This window comes from Rhinoderma darwinii, unplaced genomic scaffold (assembly GCF_050947455.1).
Source record: "Rhinoderma darwinii isolate aRhiDar2 unplaced genomic scaffold, aRhiDar2.hap1 Scaffold_548, whole genome shotgun sequence".
NCBI classification, from domain to species: Eukaryota; Metazoa; Chordata; class Amphibia; order Anura; family Rhinodermatidae; genus Rhinoderma; species Rhinoderma darwinii.
Window position 1 is genome coordinate 2065 of NW_027464098.1, and position 16026 is coordinate 18090.

Sequence of the window (16026 nt, forward strand, 5' to 3'; positions counted from 1 at the left end):
ACTGGACTGGACTGGATTACAGCTGATACAAGGTGTGAAGGAACAAGGGGTGGCTGTGGGCATGCACTTGCTGCCGCTGCCAGTGTTTATCTGCATGGCAGCAGGGCATTTGGGCGTTGCCAGGAAGGCGTTTTTATGTAGATTCCTCCTCTTTCAGCACTGCATTGTGGTGCAAGCAAAAGAAGCAAATCCTGTCTGGCTTCCTCTCCGGCCTTTATTCACCTCCCGTGTAGCTGTGAGTGTGTGAGCCTGCAGGGCCCCATGGAATTGCCTAGAAGTAGGCTGAATCGCTGCAAGGGCTGAACAGCAGTATCGGGCAGGCTCGGGCAACGCGCGGCCCGTTCGGGTTATCGCTTCTCGGCCTTTTGGCTAAGATCAAGTGTAGTATCTGTTCTTATCAGTTTAATATCTGATACGTCCCCTATCTGGGGACCATATATTAAATGGATTTTTAGAACAGGGAGATGGAAATAGAGCTTGCTCTGTCCACTCCACGCATTGACCTGGTATTGCAGTATTTCCAGGACCGGTGCACCCTTTCCTTATGTGTTGACTAAAAGCAGATTCCAAAAGTGTTTTTTGTCTTTGCTATTGTTTCTGTCTTTCTGAAGGGATCTCCCCTTTTAATCCCATTATTTCAACACCTGTTGGACAATGCATGAGTGATAATGAGCTCATTGATTAAATGCAATTAATGAATAGATTGCCACCTCTTGTTGTGTGTCGTCTGTGTTTCTGTGTTTCCGGCATTTCACATTGGAACACCTCATTCACCTTCCTTGTCTTCTCTCCGCCCTCCCTTTTAGGTAAGTTAAAGAGCTGCACCTGAGCCAGCCACTGATTGATTGATTGATTGATTGATTGATTGATTGATTGATTGATTGATTGATTGATTGATTGATTGATGCAGCACAACAGTCAAATAGTGGAGTGGAGTAGGGAACAGCAAACAGCCAATAAAGCAGCCCGCCCGCTCGCCTGCCCGCCACAATGGACCTACCTGTGTACACTAGATGGATGTGATGGAATGTACTGTCGTCCCTACATTTCAAGAAGAAGTAAGAATTGCAGTTGCAACAAAGCCTTGCTTGCCTACAAAGAGAGCAGCAATTTGGATTTGTTACTATGTTACCTAGAAGAATAACAAACTGTGCAAGGATGGAGGTTGTAGGAGCAAGGAGAAGTTGTCTGTAAAGTTGGTGGATGCCTATTTTCCATTTTGCAGTCCCTTGTCTCCCTCTTGTGGCCTCCTGGAGGCAACTAGCTGTGCAAAAAAAAGACAGCCTGGCGGCCGGCTGTTGCAGTGTTGCCCTCTCAGGCAACACTGAGTGACTGACTGAGCCTCACCGTCTTATATAAAGTTCAGACGGAACTTTGCACGTGTCATAGTGGAGCCCTCAGGATTCCAGAGCCAGCTTTCTGACATCGTAATGGGGCCTCAGAGATAAAAGCCTGGGCCCAGGCAGTGTTGGTCAGTGCTGCTCAGCAGGCAGCACTGGACTGGACTGGATTACAGCTGATACAAGGTGTGAAGGAACAAGGGGTGGCTGTGGGCATGCACTTGCTGCCGCTGCCAGTGTTTATCTGCATGGCAGCAGGGCATTTGGGCGTTGCCAGGAAGGCGTTTTTATGTAGATTCCTCCTCTTTCAGCACTGCATTGTGGTGCAAGCAAAAGAAGCAAATCCTGTCTGGCTTCCTCTCCGGCCTTTATTCACCTCCCGTGTAGCTGTGAGTGTGTGAGCCTGCAGGGCCCCATGGAATTGCCTAGAAGTAGGCTGAATCGCTGCAAGGGCTGAACAGCAGTATCGGGCAGGCTCGGGCAACGCGCGGCCCGTTCGGGTTATCGCTTCTCGGCCTTTTGGCTAAGATCAAGTGTAGTATCTGTTCTTATCAGTTTAATATCTGATACGTCCCCTATCTGGGGACCATATATTAAATGGATTTTTAGAACAGGGAGATGGAAATAGAGCTTGCTCTGTCCACTCCACGCATTGACCTGGTATTGCAGTATTTCCAGGACCGGTGCACCCTTTCCTTATGTGTTGACTAAAAGCAGATTCCAAAAGTGTTTTTTGTCTTTGCTATTGTTTCTGTCTTTCTGAAGGGATCTCCCCTTTTAATCCCATTATTTCAACACCTGTTGGACAATGCATGAGTGATAATGAGCTCATTGATTAAATGCAATTAATGAATAGATTGCCACCTCTTGTTGTGTGTCGTCTGTGTTTCTGTGTTTCCGGCATTTCACATTGGAACACCTCATTCACCTTCCTTGTCTTCTCTCCGCCCTCCCTTTTAGGTAAGTTAAAGAGCTGCACCTGAGCCAGCCACTGATTGATTGATTGATTGATTGATTGATTGATTGATTGATTGATTGATTGATGCAGCACAACAGTCAAATAGTGGAGTGGAGTAGGGAACAGCAAACAGCCAATAAAGCAGCCCGCCCGCTCGCCTGCCCGCCACAATGGACCTACCTGTGTACACTAGATGGATGTGATGGAATGTACTGTCGTCCCTACATTTCAAGAAGAAGTAAGAATTGCAGTTGCAACAAAGCCTTGCTTGCCTACAAAGAGAGCAGCAATTTGGATTTGTTACTATGTTACCTAGAAGAATAACAAACTGTGCAAGGATGGAGGTTGTAGGAGCAAGGAGAAGTTGTCTGTAAAGTTGGTGGATGCCTATTTTCCATTTTGCAGTCCCTTGTCTCCCTCTTGTGGCCTCCTGGAGGCAACTAGCTGTGCAAAAAAAAGACAGCCTGGCGGCCGGCTGTTGCAGTGTTGCCCTCTCAGGCAACACTGAGTGACTGACTGAGCCTCACCGTCTTATATAAAGTTCAGACGGAACTTTGCACGTGTCATAGTGGAGCCCTCAGGATTCCAGAGCCAGCTTTCTGACATCATAATGGGGCCTCAGAGATAAAAGCCTGGGCCCAGGCAGTGTTGGTCAGTGCTGCTCAGCAGGCAGCACTGGACTGGACTGGATTACAGCTGATACAAGGTGTGAAGGAACAAGGGGTGGCTGTGGGCATGCACTTGCTGCCGCTGCCAGTGTTTATCTGCATGGCAGCAGGGCATTTGGGCGTTGCCAGGAAGGCGTTTTTATGTAGATTCCTCCTCTTTCAGCACTGCATTGTGGTGCAAGCAAAAGAAGCAAATCCTGTCTGGCTTCCTCTCCGGCCTTTATTCACCTCCCGTGTAGCTGTGAGTGTGTGAGCCTGCAGGGCCCCATGGAATTGCCTAGAAGTAGGCTGAATCGCTGCAAGGGCTGAACAGCAGTATCGGGCAGGCTCGGGCAACGCGCGGCCCGTTCGGGTTATCGCTTCTCGGCCTTTTGGCTAAGATCAAGTGTAGTATCTGTTCTTATCAGTTTAATATCTGATACGTCCCCTATCTGGGGACCATATATTAAATGGATTTTTAGAACAGGGAGATGGAAATAGAGCTTGCTCTGTCCACTCCACGCATTGACCTGGTATTGCAGTATTTCCAGGACCGGTGCACCCTTTCCTTATGTGTTGACTAAAAGCAGATTCCAAAAGTGTTTTTTGTCTTTGCTATTGTTTCTGTCTTTCTGAAGGGATCTCCCCTTTTAATCCCATTATTTCAACACCTGTTGGACAATGCATGAGTGATAATGAGCTCATTGATTAAATGCAATTAATGAATAGATTGCCACCTCTTGTTGTGTGTCGTCTGTGTTTCTGTGTTTCCGGCATTTCACATTGGAACACCTCATTCACCTTCCTTGTCTTCTCTCCGCCCTCCCTTTTAGGTAAGTTAAAGAGCTGCACCTGAGCCAGCCACTGATTGATTGATTGATTGATTGATTGATTGATTGATTGATTGATTGATTGATTGATGCAGCACAACAGTCAAATAGTGGAGTGGAGTAGGGGAACAGCAAACAGCCAATAAAGCAGCCCGCCCGCTCGCCTGCCCGCCACAATGGACCTACCTGTGTACACTAGATGGATGTGATGGAATGTACTGTCGTCCCTACATTTCAAGAAGAAGTAAGAATTGCAGTTGCAACAAAGCCTTGCTTGCCTACAAAGAGAGCAGCAATTTGGATTTGTTACTATGTTACCTAGAAGAATAACAAACTGTGCAAGGATGGAGGTTGTAGGAGCAAGGAGAAGTTGTCTGTAAAGTTGGTGGATGCCTATTTTCCATTTTGCAGTCCCTTGTCTCCCTCTTGTGGCCTCCTGGAGGCAACTAGCTGTGCAAAAAAAAGACAGCCTGGCGGCCGGCTGTTGCAGTGTTGCCCTCTCAGGCAACACTGAGTGACTGACTGAGCCTCACCGTCTTATATAAAGTTCAGACGGAACTTTGCACGTGTCATAGTGGAGCCCTCAGGATTCCAGAGCCAGCTTTCTGACATCATAATGGGGCCTCAGAGATAAAAGCCTGGGCCCAGGCAGTGTTGGTCAGTGCTGCTCAGCAGGCAGCACTGGACTGGACTGGATTACAGCTGATACAAGGTGTGAAGGAACAAGGGGTGGCTGTGGGCATGCACTTGCTGCCGCTGCCAGTGTTTATCTGCATGGCAGCAGGGCATTTGGGCGTTGCCAGGAAGGCGTTTTTATGTAGATTCCTCCTCTTTCAGCACTGCATTGTGGTGCAAGCAAAAGAAGCAAATCCTGTCTGGCTTCCTCTCCGGCCTTTATTCACCTCCCGTGTAGCTGTGAGTGTGTGAGCCTGCAGGGCCCCATGGAATTGCCTAGAAGTAGGCTGAATCGCTGCAAGGGCTGAACAGCAGTATCGGGCAGGCTCGGGCAACGCGCGGCCCGTTCGGGTTATCGCTTCTCGGCCTTTTGGCTAAGATCAAGTGTAGTATCTGTTCTTATCAGTTTAATATCTGATACGTCCCCTATCTGGGGACCATATATTAAATGGATTTTTAGAACAGGGAGATGGAAATAGAGCTTGCTCTGTCCACTCCACGCATTGACCTGGTATTGCAGTATTTCCAGGACCGGTGCACCCTTTCCTTATGTGTTGACTAAAAGCAGATTCCAAAAGTGTTTTTTGTCTTTGCTATTGTTTCTGTCTTTCTGAAGGGATCTCCCCTTTTAATCCCATTATTTCAACACCTGTTGGACAATGCATGAGTGATAATGAGCTCATTGATTAAATGCAATTAATGAATAGATTGCCACCTCTTGTTGTGTGTCGTCTGTGTTTCTGTGTTTCCGGCATTTCACATTGGAACACCTCATTCACCTTCCTTGTCTTCTCTCCGCCCTCCCTTTTAGGTAAGTTAAAGAGCTGCACCTGAGCCAGCCACTGATTGATTGATTGATTGATTGATTGATTGATTGATTGATTGATTGATTGATTGATTGATTGATTGATGCAGCACAACAGTCAAATAGTGGAGTGGAGTAGGGGAACAGCAAACAGCCAATAAAGCAGCCCGCCCGCTCGCCTGCCCGCCACAATGGACCTACCTGTGTACACTAGATGGATGTGATGGAATGTACTGTCGTCCCTACATTTCAAGAAGAAGTAAGAATTGCAGTTGCAACAAAGCCTTGCTTGCCTACAAAGAGAGCAGCAATTTGGATTTGTTACTATGTTACCTAGAAGAATAACAAACTGTGCAAGGATGGAGGTTGTAGGAGCAAGGAGAAGTTGTCTGTAAAGTTGGTGGATGCCTATTTTCCATTTTGCAGTCCCTTGTCTCCCTCTTGTGGCCTCCTGGAGGCAACTAGCTGTGCAAAAAAAAGACAGCCTGGCGGCCGGCTGTTGCAGTGTTGCCCTCTCAGGCAACACTGAGTGACTGACTGAGCCTCACCGTCTTATATAAAGTTCAGACGGAACTTTGCACGTGTCATAGTGGAGCCCTCAGGATTCCAGAGCCAGCTTTCTGACATCATAATGGGGCCTCAGAGATAAAAGCCTGGGCCCAGGCAGTGTTGGTCAGTGCTGCTCAGCAGGCAGCACTGGACTGGACTGGATTACAGCTGATACAAGGTGTGAAGGAACAAGGGGTGGCTGTGGGCATGCACTTGCTGCCGCTGCCAGTGTTTATCTGCATGGCAGCAGGGCATTTGGGCGTTGCCAGGAAGGCGTTTTTATGTAGATTCCTCCTCTTTCAGCACTGCATTGTGGTGCAAGCAAAAGAAGCAAATCCTGTCTGGCTTCCTCTCCGGCCTTTATTCACCTCCCGTGTAGCTGTGAGTGTGTGAGCCTGCAGGGCCCCATGGAATTGCCTAGAAGTAGGCTGAATCGCTGCAAGGGCTGAACAGCAGTATCGGGCAGGCTCGGGCAACGCGCGGCCCGTTCGGGTTATCGCTTCTCGGCCTTTTGGCTAAGATCAAGTGTAGTATCTGTTCTTATCAGTTTAATATCTGATACGTCCCCTATCTGGGGACCATATATTAAATGGATTTTTAGAACAGGGAGATGGAAATAGAGCTTGCTCTGTCCACTCCACGCATTGACCTGGTATTGCAGTATTTCCAGGACCGGTGCACCCTTTCCTTATGTGTTGACTAAAAGCAGATTCCAAAAGTGTTTTTTGTCTTTGCTATTGTTTCTGTCTTTCTGAAGGGATCTCCCCTTTTAATCCCATTATTTCAACACCTGTTGGACAATGCATGAGTGATAATGAGCTCATTGATTAAATGCAATTAATGAATAGATTGCCACCTCTTGTTGTGTGTCGTCTGTGTTTCTGTGTTTCCGGCATTTCACATTGGAACACCTCATTCACCTTCCTTGTCTTCTCTCTGCCCTCCCTTTTAGGTAAGTTAAAGAGCTGCACCTGAGCCAGCCACTGATTGATTGATTGATTGATTGATTGATTGATTGATTGATTGATTGATTGATTGATGCAGCACAACAGTCAAATAGTGGAGTGGAGTAGGGGAACAGCAAACAGCCAATAAAGCAGCCCGCCCGCTCGCCTGCCCGCCACAATGGACCTACCTGTGTACACTAGATGGATGTGATGGAATGTACTGTCGTCCCTACATTTCAAGAAGAAGTAAGAATTGCAGTTGCAACAAAGCCTTGCTTGCCTACAAAGAGAGCAGCAATTTGGATTTGTTACTATGTTACCTAGAAGAATAACAAACTGTGCAAGGATGGAGGTTGTAGGAGCAAGGAGAAGTTGTCTGTAAAGTTGGTGGATGCCTATTTTCCATTTTGCAGTCCCTTGTCTCCCTCTTGTGGCCTCCTGGAGGCAACTAGCTGTGCAAAAAAAAGACAGCCTGGCGGCCGGCTGTTGCAGTGTTGCCCTCTCAGGCAACACTGAGTGACTGACTGAGCCTCACCGTCTTATATAAAGTTCAGACGGAACTTTGCACGTGTCATAGTGGAGCCCTCAGGATTCCAGAGCCAGCTTTCTGACATCATAATGGGGCCTCAGAGATAAAAGCCTGGGCCCAGGCAGTGTTGGTCAGTGCTGCTCAGCAGGCAGCACTGGACTGGACTGGATTACAGCTGATACAAGGTGTGAAGGAACAAGGGGTGGCTGTGGGCATGCACTTGCTGCCGCTGCCAGTGTTTATCTGTATGGCAGCAGGGCATTTGGGCGTTGCCAGGAAGGCGTTTTTATGTAGATTCCTCCTCTTTCAGCACTGCATTGTGGTGCAAGCAAAAGAAGCAAATCCTGTCTGGCTTCCTCTCCGGCCTTTATTCACCTCCCGTGTAGCTGTGAGTGTGTGAGCCTGCAGGGCCCCATGGAATTGCCTAGAAGTAGGCTGAATCGCTGCAAGGGCTGAACAGCAGTATCGGGCAGGCTCGGGCAACGCGCGGCCCGTTCGGGTTATCGCTTCTCGGCCTTTTGGCTAAGATCAAGTGTAGTATCTGTTCTTATCAGTTTAATATCTGATACGTCCCCTATCTGGGGACCATATATTAAATGTATTTTTAGAACAGGGAGATGGAAATAGAGCTTGCTCTGTCCACTCCACGCATTGACCTGGTATTGCAGTATTTCCAGGACCGGTGCACCCTTTCCTTATGTGTTGACTAAAAGCAGATTCCAAAAGTGTTTTTTGTCTTTGCTATTGTTTCTGTCTTTCTGAAGGGATCTCCCCTTTTAATCCCATTATTTCAACACCTGTTGGACAATGCATGAGTGATAATGAGCTCATTGATTAAATGCAATTAATGAATAGATTGCCACCTCTTGTTGTGTGTCGTCTGTGTTTCTGTGTTTCCGGCATTTCACATTGGAACACCTCATTCACCTTCCTTGTCTTCTCTCCGCCCTCCCTTTTAGGTAAGTTAAAGAGCTGCACCTGAGCCAGCCACTGATTGATTGATTGATTGATTGATTGATTGATTGATTGATTGATTGATTGATTGATTGATTGATGCAGCACAACAGTCAAATAGTGGAGTGGAGTAGGGGAACAGCAAACAGCCAATAAAGCAGCCCGCCCGCTCGCCTGCCCGCCACAATGGACCTACCTGTGTACACTAGATGGATGTGATGGAATGTACTGTCGTCCCTACATTTCAAGAAGAAGTAAGAATTGCAGTTGCAACAAAGCCTTGCTTGCCTACAAAGAGAGCAGCAATTTGGATTTGTTACTATGTTACCTAGAAGAATAACAAACTGTGCAAGGATGGAGGTTGTAGGAGCAAGGAGAAGTTGTCTGTAAAGTTGGTGGATGCCTATTTTCCATTTTGCAGTCCCTTGTCTCCCTCTTGTGGCCTCCTGGAGGCAACTAGCTGTGCAAAAAAAAGACAGCCTGGCGGCCGGCTGTTGCAGTGTTGCCCTCTCAGGCAACACTGAGTGACTGACTGAGCCTCACCGTCTTATATAAAGTTCAGACGGAACTTTGCACGTGTCATAGTGGAGCCCTCAGGATTCCAGAGCCAGCTTTCTGACATCATAATGGGGCCTCAGAGATAAAAGCCTGGGCCCAGGCAGTGTTGGTCAGTGCTGCTCAGCAGGCAGCACTGGACTGGACTGGATTACAGCTGATACAAGGTGTGAAGGAACAAGGGGTGGCTGTGGGCATGCACTTGCTGCCGCTGCCAGTGTTTATCTGCATGGCAGCAGGGCATTTGGGCGTTGCCAGGAAGGCGTTTTTATGTAGATTCCTCCTCTTTCAGCACTGCATTGTGGTGCAAGCAAAAGAAGCAAATCCTGTCTGGCTTCCTCTCCGGCCTTTATTCACCTCCCGTGTAGCTGTGAGTGTGTGAGCCTGCAGGGCCCCATGGAATTGCCTAGAAGTAGGCTGAATCGCTGCAAGGGCTGAACAGCAGTATCGGGCAGGCTCGGGCAACGCGCGGCCCGTTCGGGTTATCGCTTCTCGGCCTTTTGGCTAAGATCAAGTGTAGTATCTGTTCTTATCAGTTTAATATCTGATACGTCCCCTATCTGGGGACCATATATTAAATGGATTTTTAGAACAGGGAGATGGAAATAGAGCTTGCTCTGTCCACTCCACGCATTGACCTGGTATTGCAGTATTTCCAGGACCGGTGCACCCTTTCCTTATGTGTTGACTAAAAGCAGATTCCAAAAGTGTTTTTTGTCTTTGCTATTGTTTCTGTCTTTCTGAAGGGATCTCCCCTTTTAATCCCATTATTTCAACACCTGTTGGACAATGCATGAGTGATAATGAGCTCATTGATTAAATGCAATTAATGAATAGATTGCCACCTCTTGTTGTGTGTCGTCTGTGTTTCTGTGTTTCCGGCATTTCACATTGGAACACCTCATTCACCTTCCTTGTCTTCTCTCTGCCCTCCCTTTTAGGTAAGTTAAAGAGCTGCACCTGAGCCAGCCACTGATTGATTGATTGATTGATTGATTGATTGATTGATTGATTGATTGATTGATTGATTGATGCAGCACAACAGTCAAATAGTGGAGTGGAGTAGGGGAACAGCAAACAGCCAATAAAGCAGCCCGCCCGCTCGCCTGCCCGCCACAATGGACCTACCTGTGTACACTAGATGGATGTGATGGAATGTACTGTCGTCCCTACATTTCAAGAAGAAGTAAGAATTGCAGTTGCAACAAAGCCTTGCTTGCCTACAAAGAGAGCAGCAATTTGGATTTGTTACTATGTTACCTAGAAGAATAACAAACTGTGCAAGGATGGAGGTTGTAGGAGCAAGGAGAAGTTGTCTGTAAAGTTGGTGGATGCCTATTTTCCATTTTGCAGTCCCTTGTCTCCCTCTTGTGGCCTCCTGGAGGCAACTAGCTGTGCAAAAAAAAGACAGCCTGGCGGCCGGCTGTTGCAGTGTTGCCCTCTCAGGCAACACTGAGTGACTGACTGAGCCTCACCGTCTTATATAAAGTTCAGACGGAACTTTGCACGTGTCATAGTGGAGCCCTCAGGATTCCAGAGCCAGCTTTCTGACATCATAATGGGGCCTCAGAGATAAAAGCCTGGGCCCAGGCAGTGTTGGTCAGTGCTGCTCAGCAGGCAGCACTGGACTGGACTGGATTACAGCTGATACAAGGTGTGAAGGAACAAGGGGTGGCTGTGGGCATGCACTTGCTGCCGCTGCCAGTGTTTATCTGTATGGCAGCAGGGCATTTGGGCGTTGCCAGGAAGGCGTTTTTATGTAGATTCCTCCTCTTTCAGCACTGCATTGTGGTGCAAGCAAAAGAAGCAAATCCTGTCTGGCTTCCTCTCCGGCCTTTATTCACCTCCCGTGTAGCTGTGAGTGTGTGAGCCTGCAGGGCCCCATGGAATTGCCTAGAAGTAGGCTGAATCGCTGCAAGGGCTGAACAGCAGTATCGGGCAGGCTCGGGCAACGCGCGGCCCGTTCGGGTTATCGCTTCTCGGCCTTTTGGCTAAGATCAAGTGTAGTATCTGTTCTTATCAGTTTAATATCTGATACGTCCCCTATCTGGGGACCATATATTAAATGTATTTTTAGAACAGGGAGATGGAAATAGAGCTTGCTCTGTCCACTCCACGCATTGACCTGGTATTGCAGTATTTCCAGGACCGGTGCACCCTTTCCTTATGTGTTGACTAAAAGCAGATTCCAAAAGTGTTTTTTGTCTTTGCTATTGTTTCTGTCTTTCTGAAGGGATCTCCCCTTTTAATCCCATTATTTCAACACCTGTTGGACAATGCATGAGTGATAATGAGCTCATTGATTAAATGCAATTAATGAATAGATTGCCACCTCTTGTTGTGTGTCGTCTGTGTTTCTGTGTTTCCGGCATTTCACATTGGAACACCTCATTCACCTTCCTTGTCTTCTCTCCGCCCTCCCTTTTAGGTAAGTTAAAGAGCTGCACCTGAGCCAGCCACTGATTGATTGATTGATTGATTGATTGATTGATTGATTGATTGATTGATGCAGCACAACAGTCAAATAGTGGAGTGGAGTAGGGGAACAGCAAACAGCCAATAAAGCAGCCCGCCCGCTCGCCTGCCCGCCACAATGGACCTACCTGTGTACACTAGATGGATGTGATGGAATGTACTGTCGTCCCTACATTTCAAGAAGAAGTAAGAATTGCAGTTGCAACAAAGCCTTGCTTGCCTACAAAGAGAGCAGCAATTTGGATTTGTTACTATGTTACCTAGAAGAATAACAAACTGTGCAAGGATGGAGGTTGTAGGAGCAAGGAGAAGTTGTCTGTAAAGTTGGTGGATGCCTATTTTCCATTTTGCAGTCCCTTGTCTCCCTCTTGTGGCCTCCTGGAGGCAACTAGCTGTGCAAAAAAAAGACAGCCTGGCGGCCGGCTGTTGCAGTGTTGCCCTCTCAGGCAACACTGAGTGACTGACTGAGCCTCACCGTCTTATATAAAGTTCAGACGGAACTTTGCACGTGTCATAGTGGAGCCCTCAGGATTCCAGAGCCAGCTTTCTGACATCATAATGGGGCCTCAGAGATAAAAGCCTGGGCCCAGGCAGTGTTGGTCAGTGCTGCTCAGCAGGCAGCACTGGACTGGACTGGATTACAGCTGATACAAGGTGTGAAGGAACAAGGGGTGGCTGTGGGCATGCACTTGCTGCCGCTGCCAGTGTTTATCTGCATGGCAGCAGGGCATTTGGGCGTTGCCAGGAAGGCGTTTTTATGTAGATTCCTCCTCTTTCAGCACTGCATTGTGGTGCAAGCAAAAGAAGCAAATCCTGTCTGGCTTCCTCTCCGGCCTTTATTCACCTCCCGTGTAGCTGTGAGTGTGTGAGCCTGCAGGGCCCCATGGAATTGCCTAGAAGTAGGCTGAATCGCTGCAAGGGCTGAACAGCAGTATCGGGCAGGCTCGGGCAACGCGCGGCCCGTTCGGGTTATCGCTTCTCGGCCTTTTGGCTAAGATCAAGTGTAGTATCTGTTCTTATCAGTTTAATATCTGATACGTCCCCTATCTGGGGACCATATATTAAATGGATTTTTAGAACAGGGAGATGGAAATAGAGCTTGCTCTGTCCACTCCACGCATTGACCTGGTATTGCAGTATTTCCAGGACCGGTGCACCCTTTCCTTATGTGTTGACTAAAAGCAGATTCCAAAAGTGTTTTTTGTCTTTGCTATTGTTTCTGTCTTTCTGAAGGGATCTCCCCTTTTAATCCCATTATTTCAACACCTGTTGGACAATGCATGAGTGATAATGAGCTCATTGATTAAATGCAATTAATGAATAGATTGCCACCTCTTGTTGTGTGTCGTCTGTGTTTCTGTGTTTCCGGCATTTCACATTGGAACACCTCATTCACCTTCCTTGTCTTCTCTCTGCCCTCCCTTTTAGGTAAGTTAAAGAGCTGCACCTGAGCCAGCCACTGATTGATTAATTGATTGATTGATTGATTGATTGATTGATTGATTGATTGATTGATTGATGCAGCACAACAGTCAAATAGTGGAGTGGAGTAGGGGAACAGCAAACAGCCAATAAAGCAGCCCGCCCGCTCGCCTGCCCGCCACAATGGACCTACCTGTGTACACTAGATGGATGTGATGGAATGTACTGTCGTCCCTACATTTCAAGAAGAAGTAAGAATTGCAGTTGCAACAAAGCCTTGCTTGCCTACAAAGAGAGCAGCAATTTGGATTTGTTACTATGTTACCTAGAAGAATAACAAACTGTGCAAGGATGGAGGTTGTAGGAGCAAGGAGAAGTTGTCTGTAAAGTTGGTGGATGCCTATTTTCCATTTTGCAGTCCCTTGTCTCCCTCTTGTGGCCTCCTGGAGGCAACTAGCTGTGCAAAAAAAAGACAGCCTGGCGGCCGGCTGTTGCAGTGTTGCCCTCTCAGGCAACACTGAGTGACTGACTGAGCCTCACCGTCTTATATAAAGTTCAGACGGAACTTTGCACGTGTCATAGTGGAGCCCTCAGGATTCCAGAGCCAGCTTTCTGACATCATAATGGGGCCTCAGAGATAAAAGCCTGGGCCCAGGCAGTGTTGGTCAGTGCTGCTCAGCAGGCAGCACTGGACTGGACTGGATTACAGCTGATACAAGGTGTGAAGGAACAAGGGGTGGCTGTGGGCATGCACTTGCTGCCGCTGCCAGTGTTTATCTGTATGGCAGCAGGGCATTTGGGCGTTGCCAGGAAGGCGTTTTTATGTAGATTCCTCCTCTTTCAGCACTGCATTGTGGTGCAAGCAAAAGAAGCAAATCCTGTCTGGCTTCCTCTCCGGCCTTTATTCACCTCCCGTGTAGCTGTGAGTGTGTGAGCCTGCAGGGCCCCATGGAATTGCCTAGAAGTAGGCTGAATCGCTGCAAGGGCTGAACAGCAGTATCGGGCAGGCTCGGGCAACGCGCGGCCCGTTCGGGTTATCGCTTCTCGGCCTTTTGGCTAAGATCAAGTGTAGTATCTGTTCTTATCAGTTTAATATCTGATACGTCCCCTATCTGGGGACCATATATTAAATGTATTTTTAGAACAGGGAGATGGAAATAGAGCTTGCTCTGTCCACTCCACGCATTGACCTGGTATTGCAGTATTTCCAGGACCGGTGCACCCTTTCCTTATGTGTTGACTAAAAGCAGATTCCAAAAGTGTTTTTTGTCTTTGCTATTGTTTCTGTCTTTCTGAAGGGATCTCCCCTTTTAATCCCATTATTTCAACACCTGTTGGACAATGCATGAGTGATAATGAGCTCATTGATTAAATGCAATTAATGAATAGATTGCCACCTCTTGTTGTGTGTCGTCTGTGTTTCTGTGTTTCCGGCATTTCACATTGGAACACCTCATTCACCTTCCTTGTCTTCTCTCCGCCCTCCCTTTTAGGTAAGTTAAAGAGCTGCACCTGAGCCAGCCACTGATTGATTGATTGATTGATTGATTGATTGATTGATTGATTGATTGATGCAGCACAACAGTCAAATAGTGGAGTGGAGTAGGGGAACAGCAAACAGCCAATAAAGCAGCCCGCCCGCTCGCCTGCCCGCCACAATGGACCTACCTGTGTACACTAGATGGATGTGATGGAATGTACTGTCGTCCCTACATTTCAAGAAGAAGTAAGAATTGCAGTTGCAACAAAGCCTTGCTTGCCTACAAAGAGAGCAGCAATTTGGATTTGTTACTATGTTACCTAGAAGAATAACAAACTGTGCAAGGATGGAGGTTGTAGGAGCAAGGAGAAGTTGTCTGTAAAGTTGGTGGATGCCTATTTTCCATTTTGCAGTCCCTTGTCTCCCTCTTGTGGCCTCCTGGAGGCAACTAGCTGTGCAAAAAAAAGACAGCCTGGCGGCCGGCTGTTGCAGTGTTGCCCTCTCAGGCAACACTGAGTGACTGACTGAGCCTCACCGTCTTATATAAAGTTCAGACGGAACTTTGCACGTGTCATAGTGGAGCCCTCAGGATTCCAGAGCCAGCTTTCTGACATCATAATGGGGCCTCAGAGATAAAAGCCTGGGCCCAGGCAGTGTTGGTCAGTGCTGCTCAGCAGGCAGCACTGGACTGGACTGGATTACAGCTGATACAAGGTGTGAAGGAACAAGGGGTGGCTGTGGGCATGCACTTGCTGCCGCTGCCAGTGTTTATCTGCATGGCAGCAGGGCATTTGGGCGTTGCCAGGAAGGCGTTTTTATGTAGATTCCTCCTCTTTCAGCACTGCATTGTGGTGCAAGCAAAAGAAGCAAATCCTGTCTGGCTTCCTCTCCGGCCTTTATTCACCTCCCGTGTAGCTGTGAGTGTGTGAGCCTGCAGGGCCCCATGGAATTGCCTAGAAGTAGGCTGAATCGCTGCAAGGGCTGAACAGCAGTATCGGGCAGGCTCGGGCAACGCGCGGCCCGTTCGGGTTATCGCTTCTCGGCCTTTTGGCTAAGATCAAGTGTAGTATCTGTTCTTATCAGTTTAATATCTGATACGTCCCCTATCTGGGGACCATATATTAAATGGATTTTTAGAACAGGGAGATGGAAATAGAGCTTGCTCTGTCCACTCCACGCATTGACCTGGTATTGCAGTATTTCCAGGACCGGTGCACCCTTTCCTTATGTGTTGACTAAAAGCAGATTCCAAAAGTGTTTTTTGTCTTTGCTATTGTTTCTGTCTTTCTGAAGGGATCTCCCCTTTTAATCCCATTATTTCAACACCTGTTGGACAATGCATGAGTGATAATGAGCTCATTGATTAAATGCAATTAATGAATAGATTGCCACCTCTTGTTGTGTGTCGTCTGTGTTTCTGTGTTTCCGGCATTTCACATTGGAACACCTCATTCACCTTCCTTGTCTTCTCTCTGCCCTCCCTTTTAGGTAAGTTAAAGAGCTGCACCTGAGCCAGCCACTGATTGATTGATTGATTGATTGATTGATTGATTGATTGATTGATTGATTGATTGATTGATTGATGCAGCACAACAGTCAAATAGTGGAGTGGAGTAGGGGAACAGCAAACAGCCAATAAAGCAGCCCGCCCGCTCGCCTGCCCGCCACAATGGACCTACCTGTGTACACTAGATGGATGTGATGGAATGTACTGTCGTCCCTACATTTCAAGAAGAAGTAAGAATTGCAGTTGCAACAAAGCCTTGCTTGCCTACAAAGAGAGCAGCAATTTGGATTTGTTACTATGTTACCTAGAAGAATAACAAACTGTGCAAGGATGGAGGTTGTAGGAGCAAGGAG

The 16026-nt window shown here is 47.5% G+C and overlaps 11 non-coding genes across 11 annotated transcripts; all 11 read left to right on the top strand.

The window, feature by feature from the left end:
* Window positions 1-349: 349 nt before the first annotated feature.
* Window positions 350-540, top strand: LOC142723151 (U2 spliceosomal RNA). Its single transcript, XR_012875369.1, has one exon. It is a non-coding gene; the product is annotated as a U2 spliceosomal RNA (small nuclear RNA).
* Window positions 541-1843: 1303 nt separating this feature from the next.
* On the top strand, window positions 1844-2034 carry LOC142723163 (U2 spliceosomal RNA). Its single transcript, XR_012875381.1, has one exon. It is a non-coding gene; the product is annotated as a U2 spliceosomal RNA (small nuclear RNA).
* Window positions 2035-3321: 1287 nt separating this feature from the next.
* LOC142723176 (U2 spliceosomal RNA) lies at window positions 3322-3512 on the top strand. The gene has a single exon (XR_012875393.1). It is a non-coding gene; the product is annotated as a U2 spliceosomal RNA (small nuclear RNA).
* A 1292-nt stretch (window positions 3513-4804) lies between these two features.
* LOC142723188 (U2 spliceosomal RNA) lies at window positions 4805-4995 on the top strand. Its single transcript, XR_012875404.1, has one exon. It is a non-coding gene; the product is annotated as a U2 spliceosomal RNA (small nuclear RNA).
* A 1304-nt stretch (window positions 4996-6299) lies between these two features.
* Window positions 6300-6490, top strand: LOC142723200 (U2 spliceosomal RNA). Its single transcript, XR_012875416.1, has one exon. It is a non-coding gene; the product is annotated as a U2 spliceosomal RNA (small nuclear RNA).
* Window positions 6491-7782: 1292 nt separating this feature from the next.
* On the top strand, window positions 7783-7973 carry LOC142723231 (U2 spliceosomal RNA). The gene has a single exon (XR_012875447.1). It is a non-coding gene; the product is annotated as a U2 spliceosomal RNA (small nuclear RNA).
* Window positions 7974-9273: 1300 nt separating this feature from the next.
* LOC142723212 (U2 spliceosomal RNA) lies at window positions 9274-9464 on the top strand. Its single transcript, XR_012875428.1, has one exon. It is a non-coding gene; the product is annotated as a U2 spliceosomal RNA (small nuclear RNA).
* A 1296-nt stretch (window positions 9465-10760) lies between these two features.
* Window positions 10761-10951, top strand: LOC142723264 (U2 spliceosomal RNA). The gene has a single exon (XR_012875479.1). It is a non-coding gene; the product is annotated as a U2 spliceosomal RNA (small nuclear RNA).
* Window positions 10952-12235: 1284 nt separating this feature from the next.
* On the top strand, window positions 12236-12426 carry LOC142723224 (U2 spliceosomal RNA). The gene has a single exon (XR_012875440.1). It is a non-coding gene; the product is annotated as a U2 spliceosomal RNA (small nuclear RNA).
* Window positions 12427-13722: 1296 nt separating this feature from the next.
* LOC142723277 (U2 spliceosomal RNA) lies at window positions 13723-13913 on the top strand. Its single transcript, XR_012875490.1, has one exon. It is a non-coding gene; the product is annotated as a U2 spliceosomal RNA (small nuclear RNA).
* A 1284-nt stretch (window positions 13914-15197) lies between these two features.
* LOC142723237 (U2 spliceosomal RNA) lies at window positions 15198-15388 on the top strand. The gene has a single exon (XR_012875454.1). It is a non-coding gene; the product is annotated as a U2 spliceosomal RNA (small nuclear RNA).
* Window positions 15389-16026: the final 638 nt, after the last annotated feature.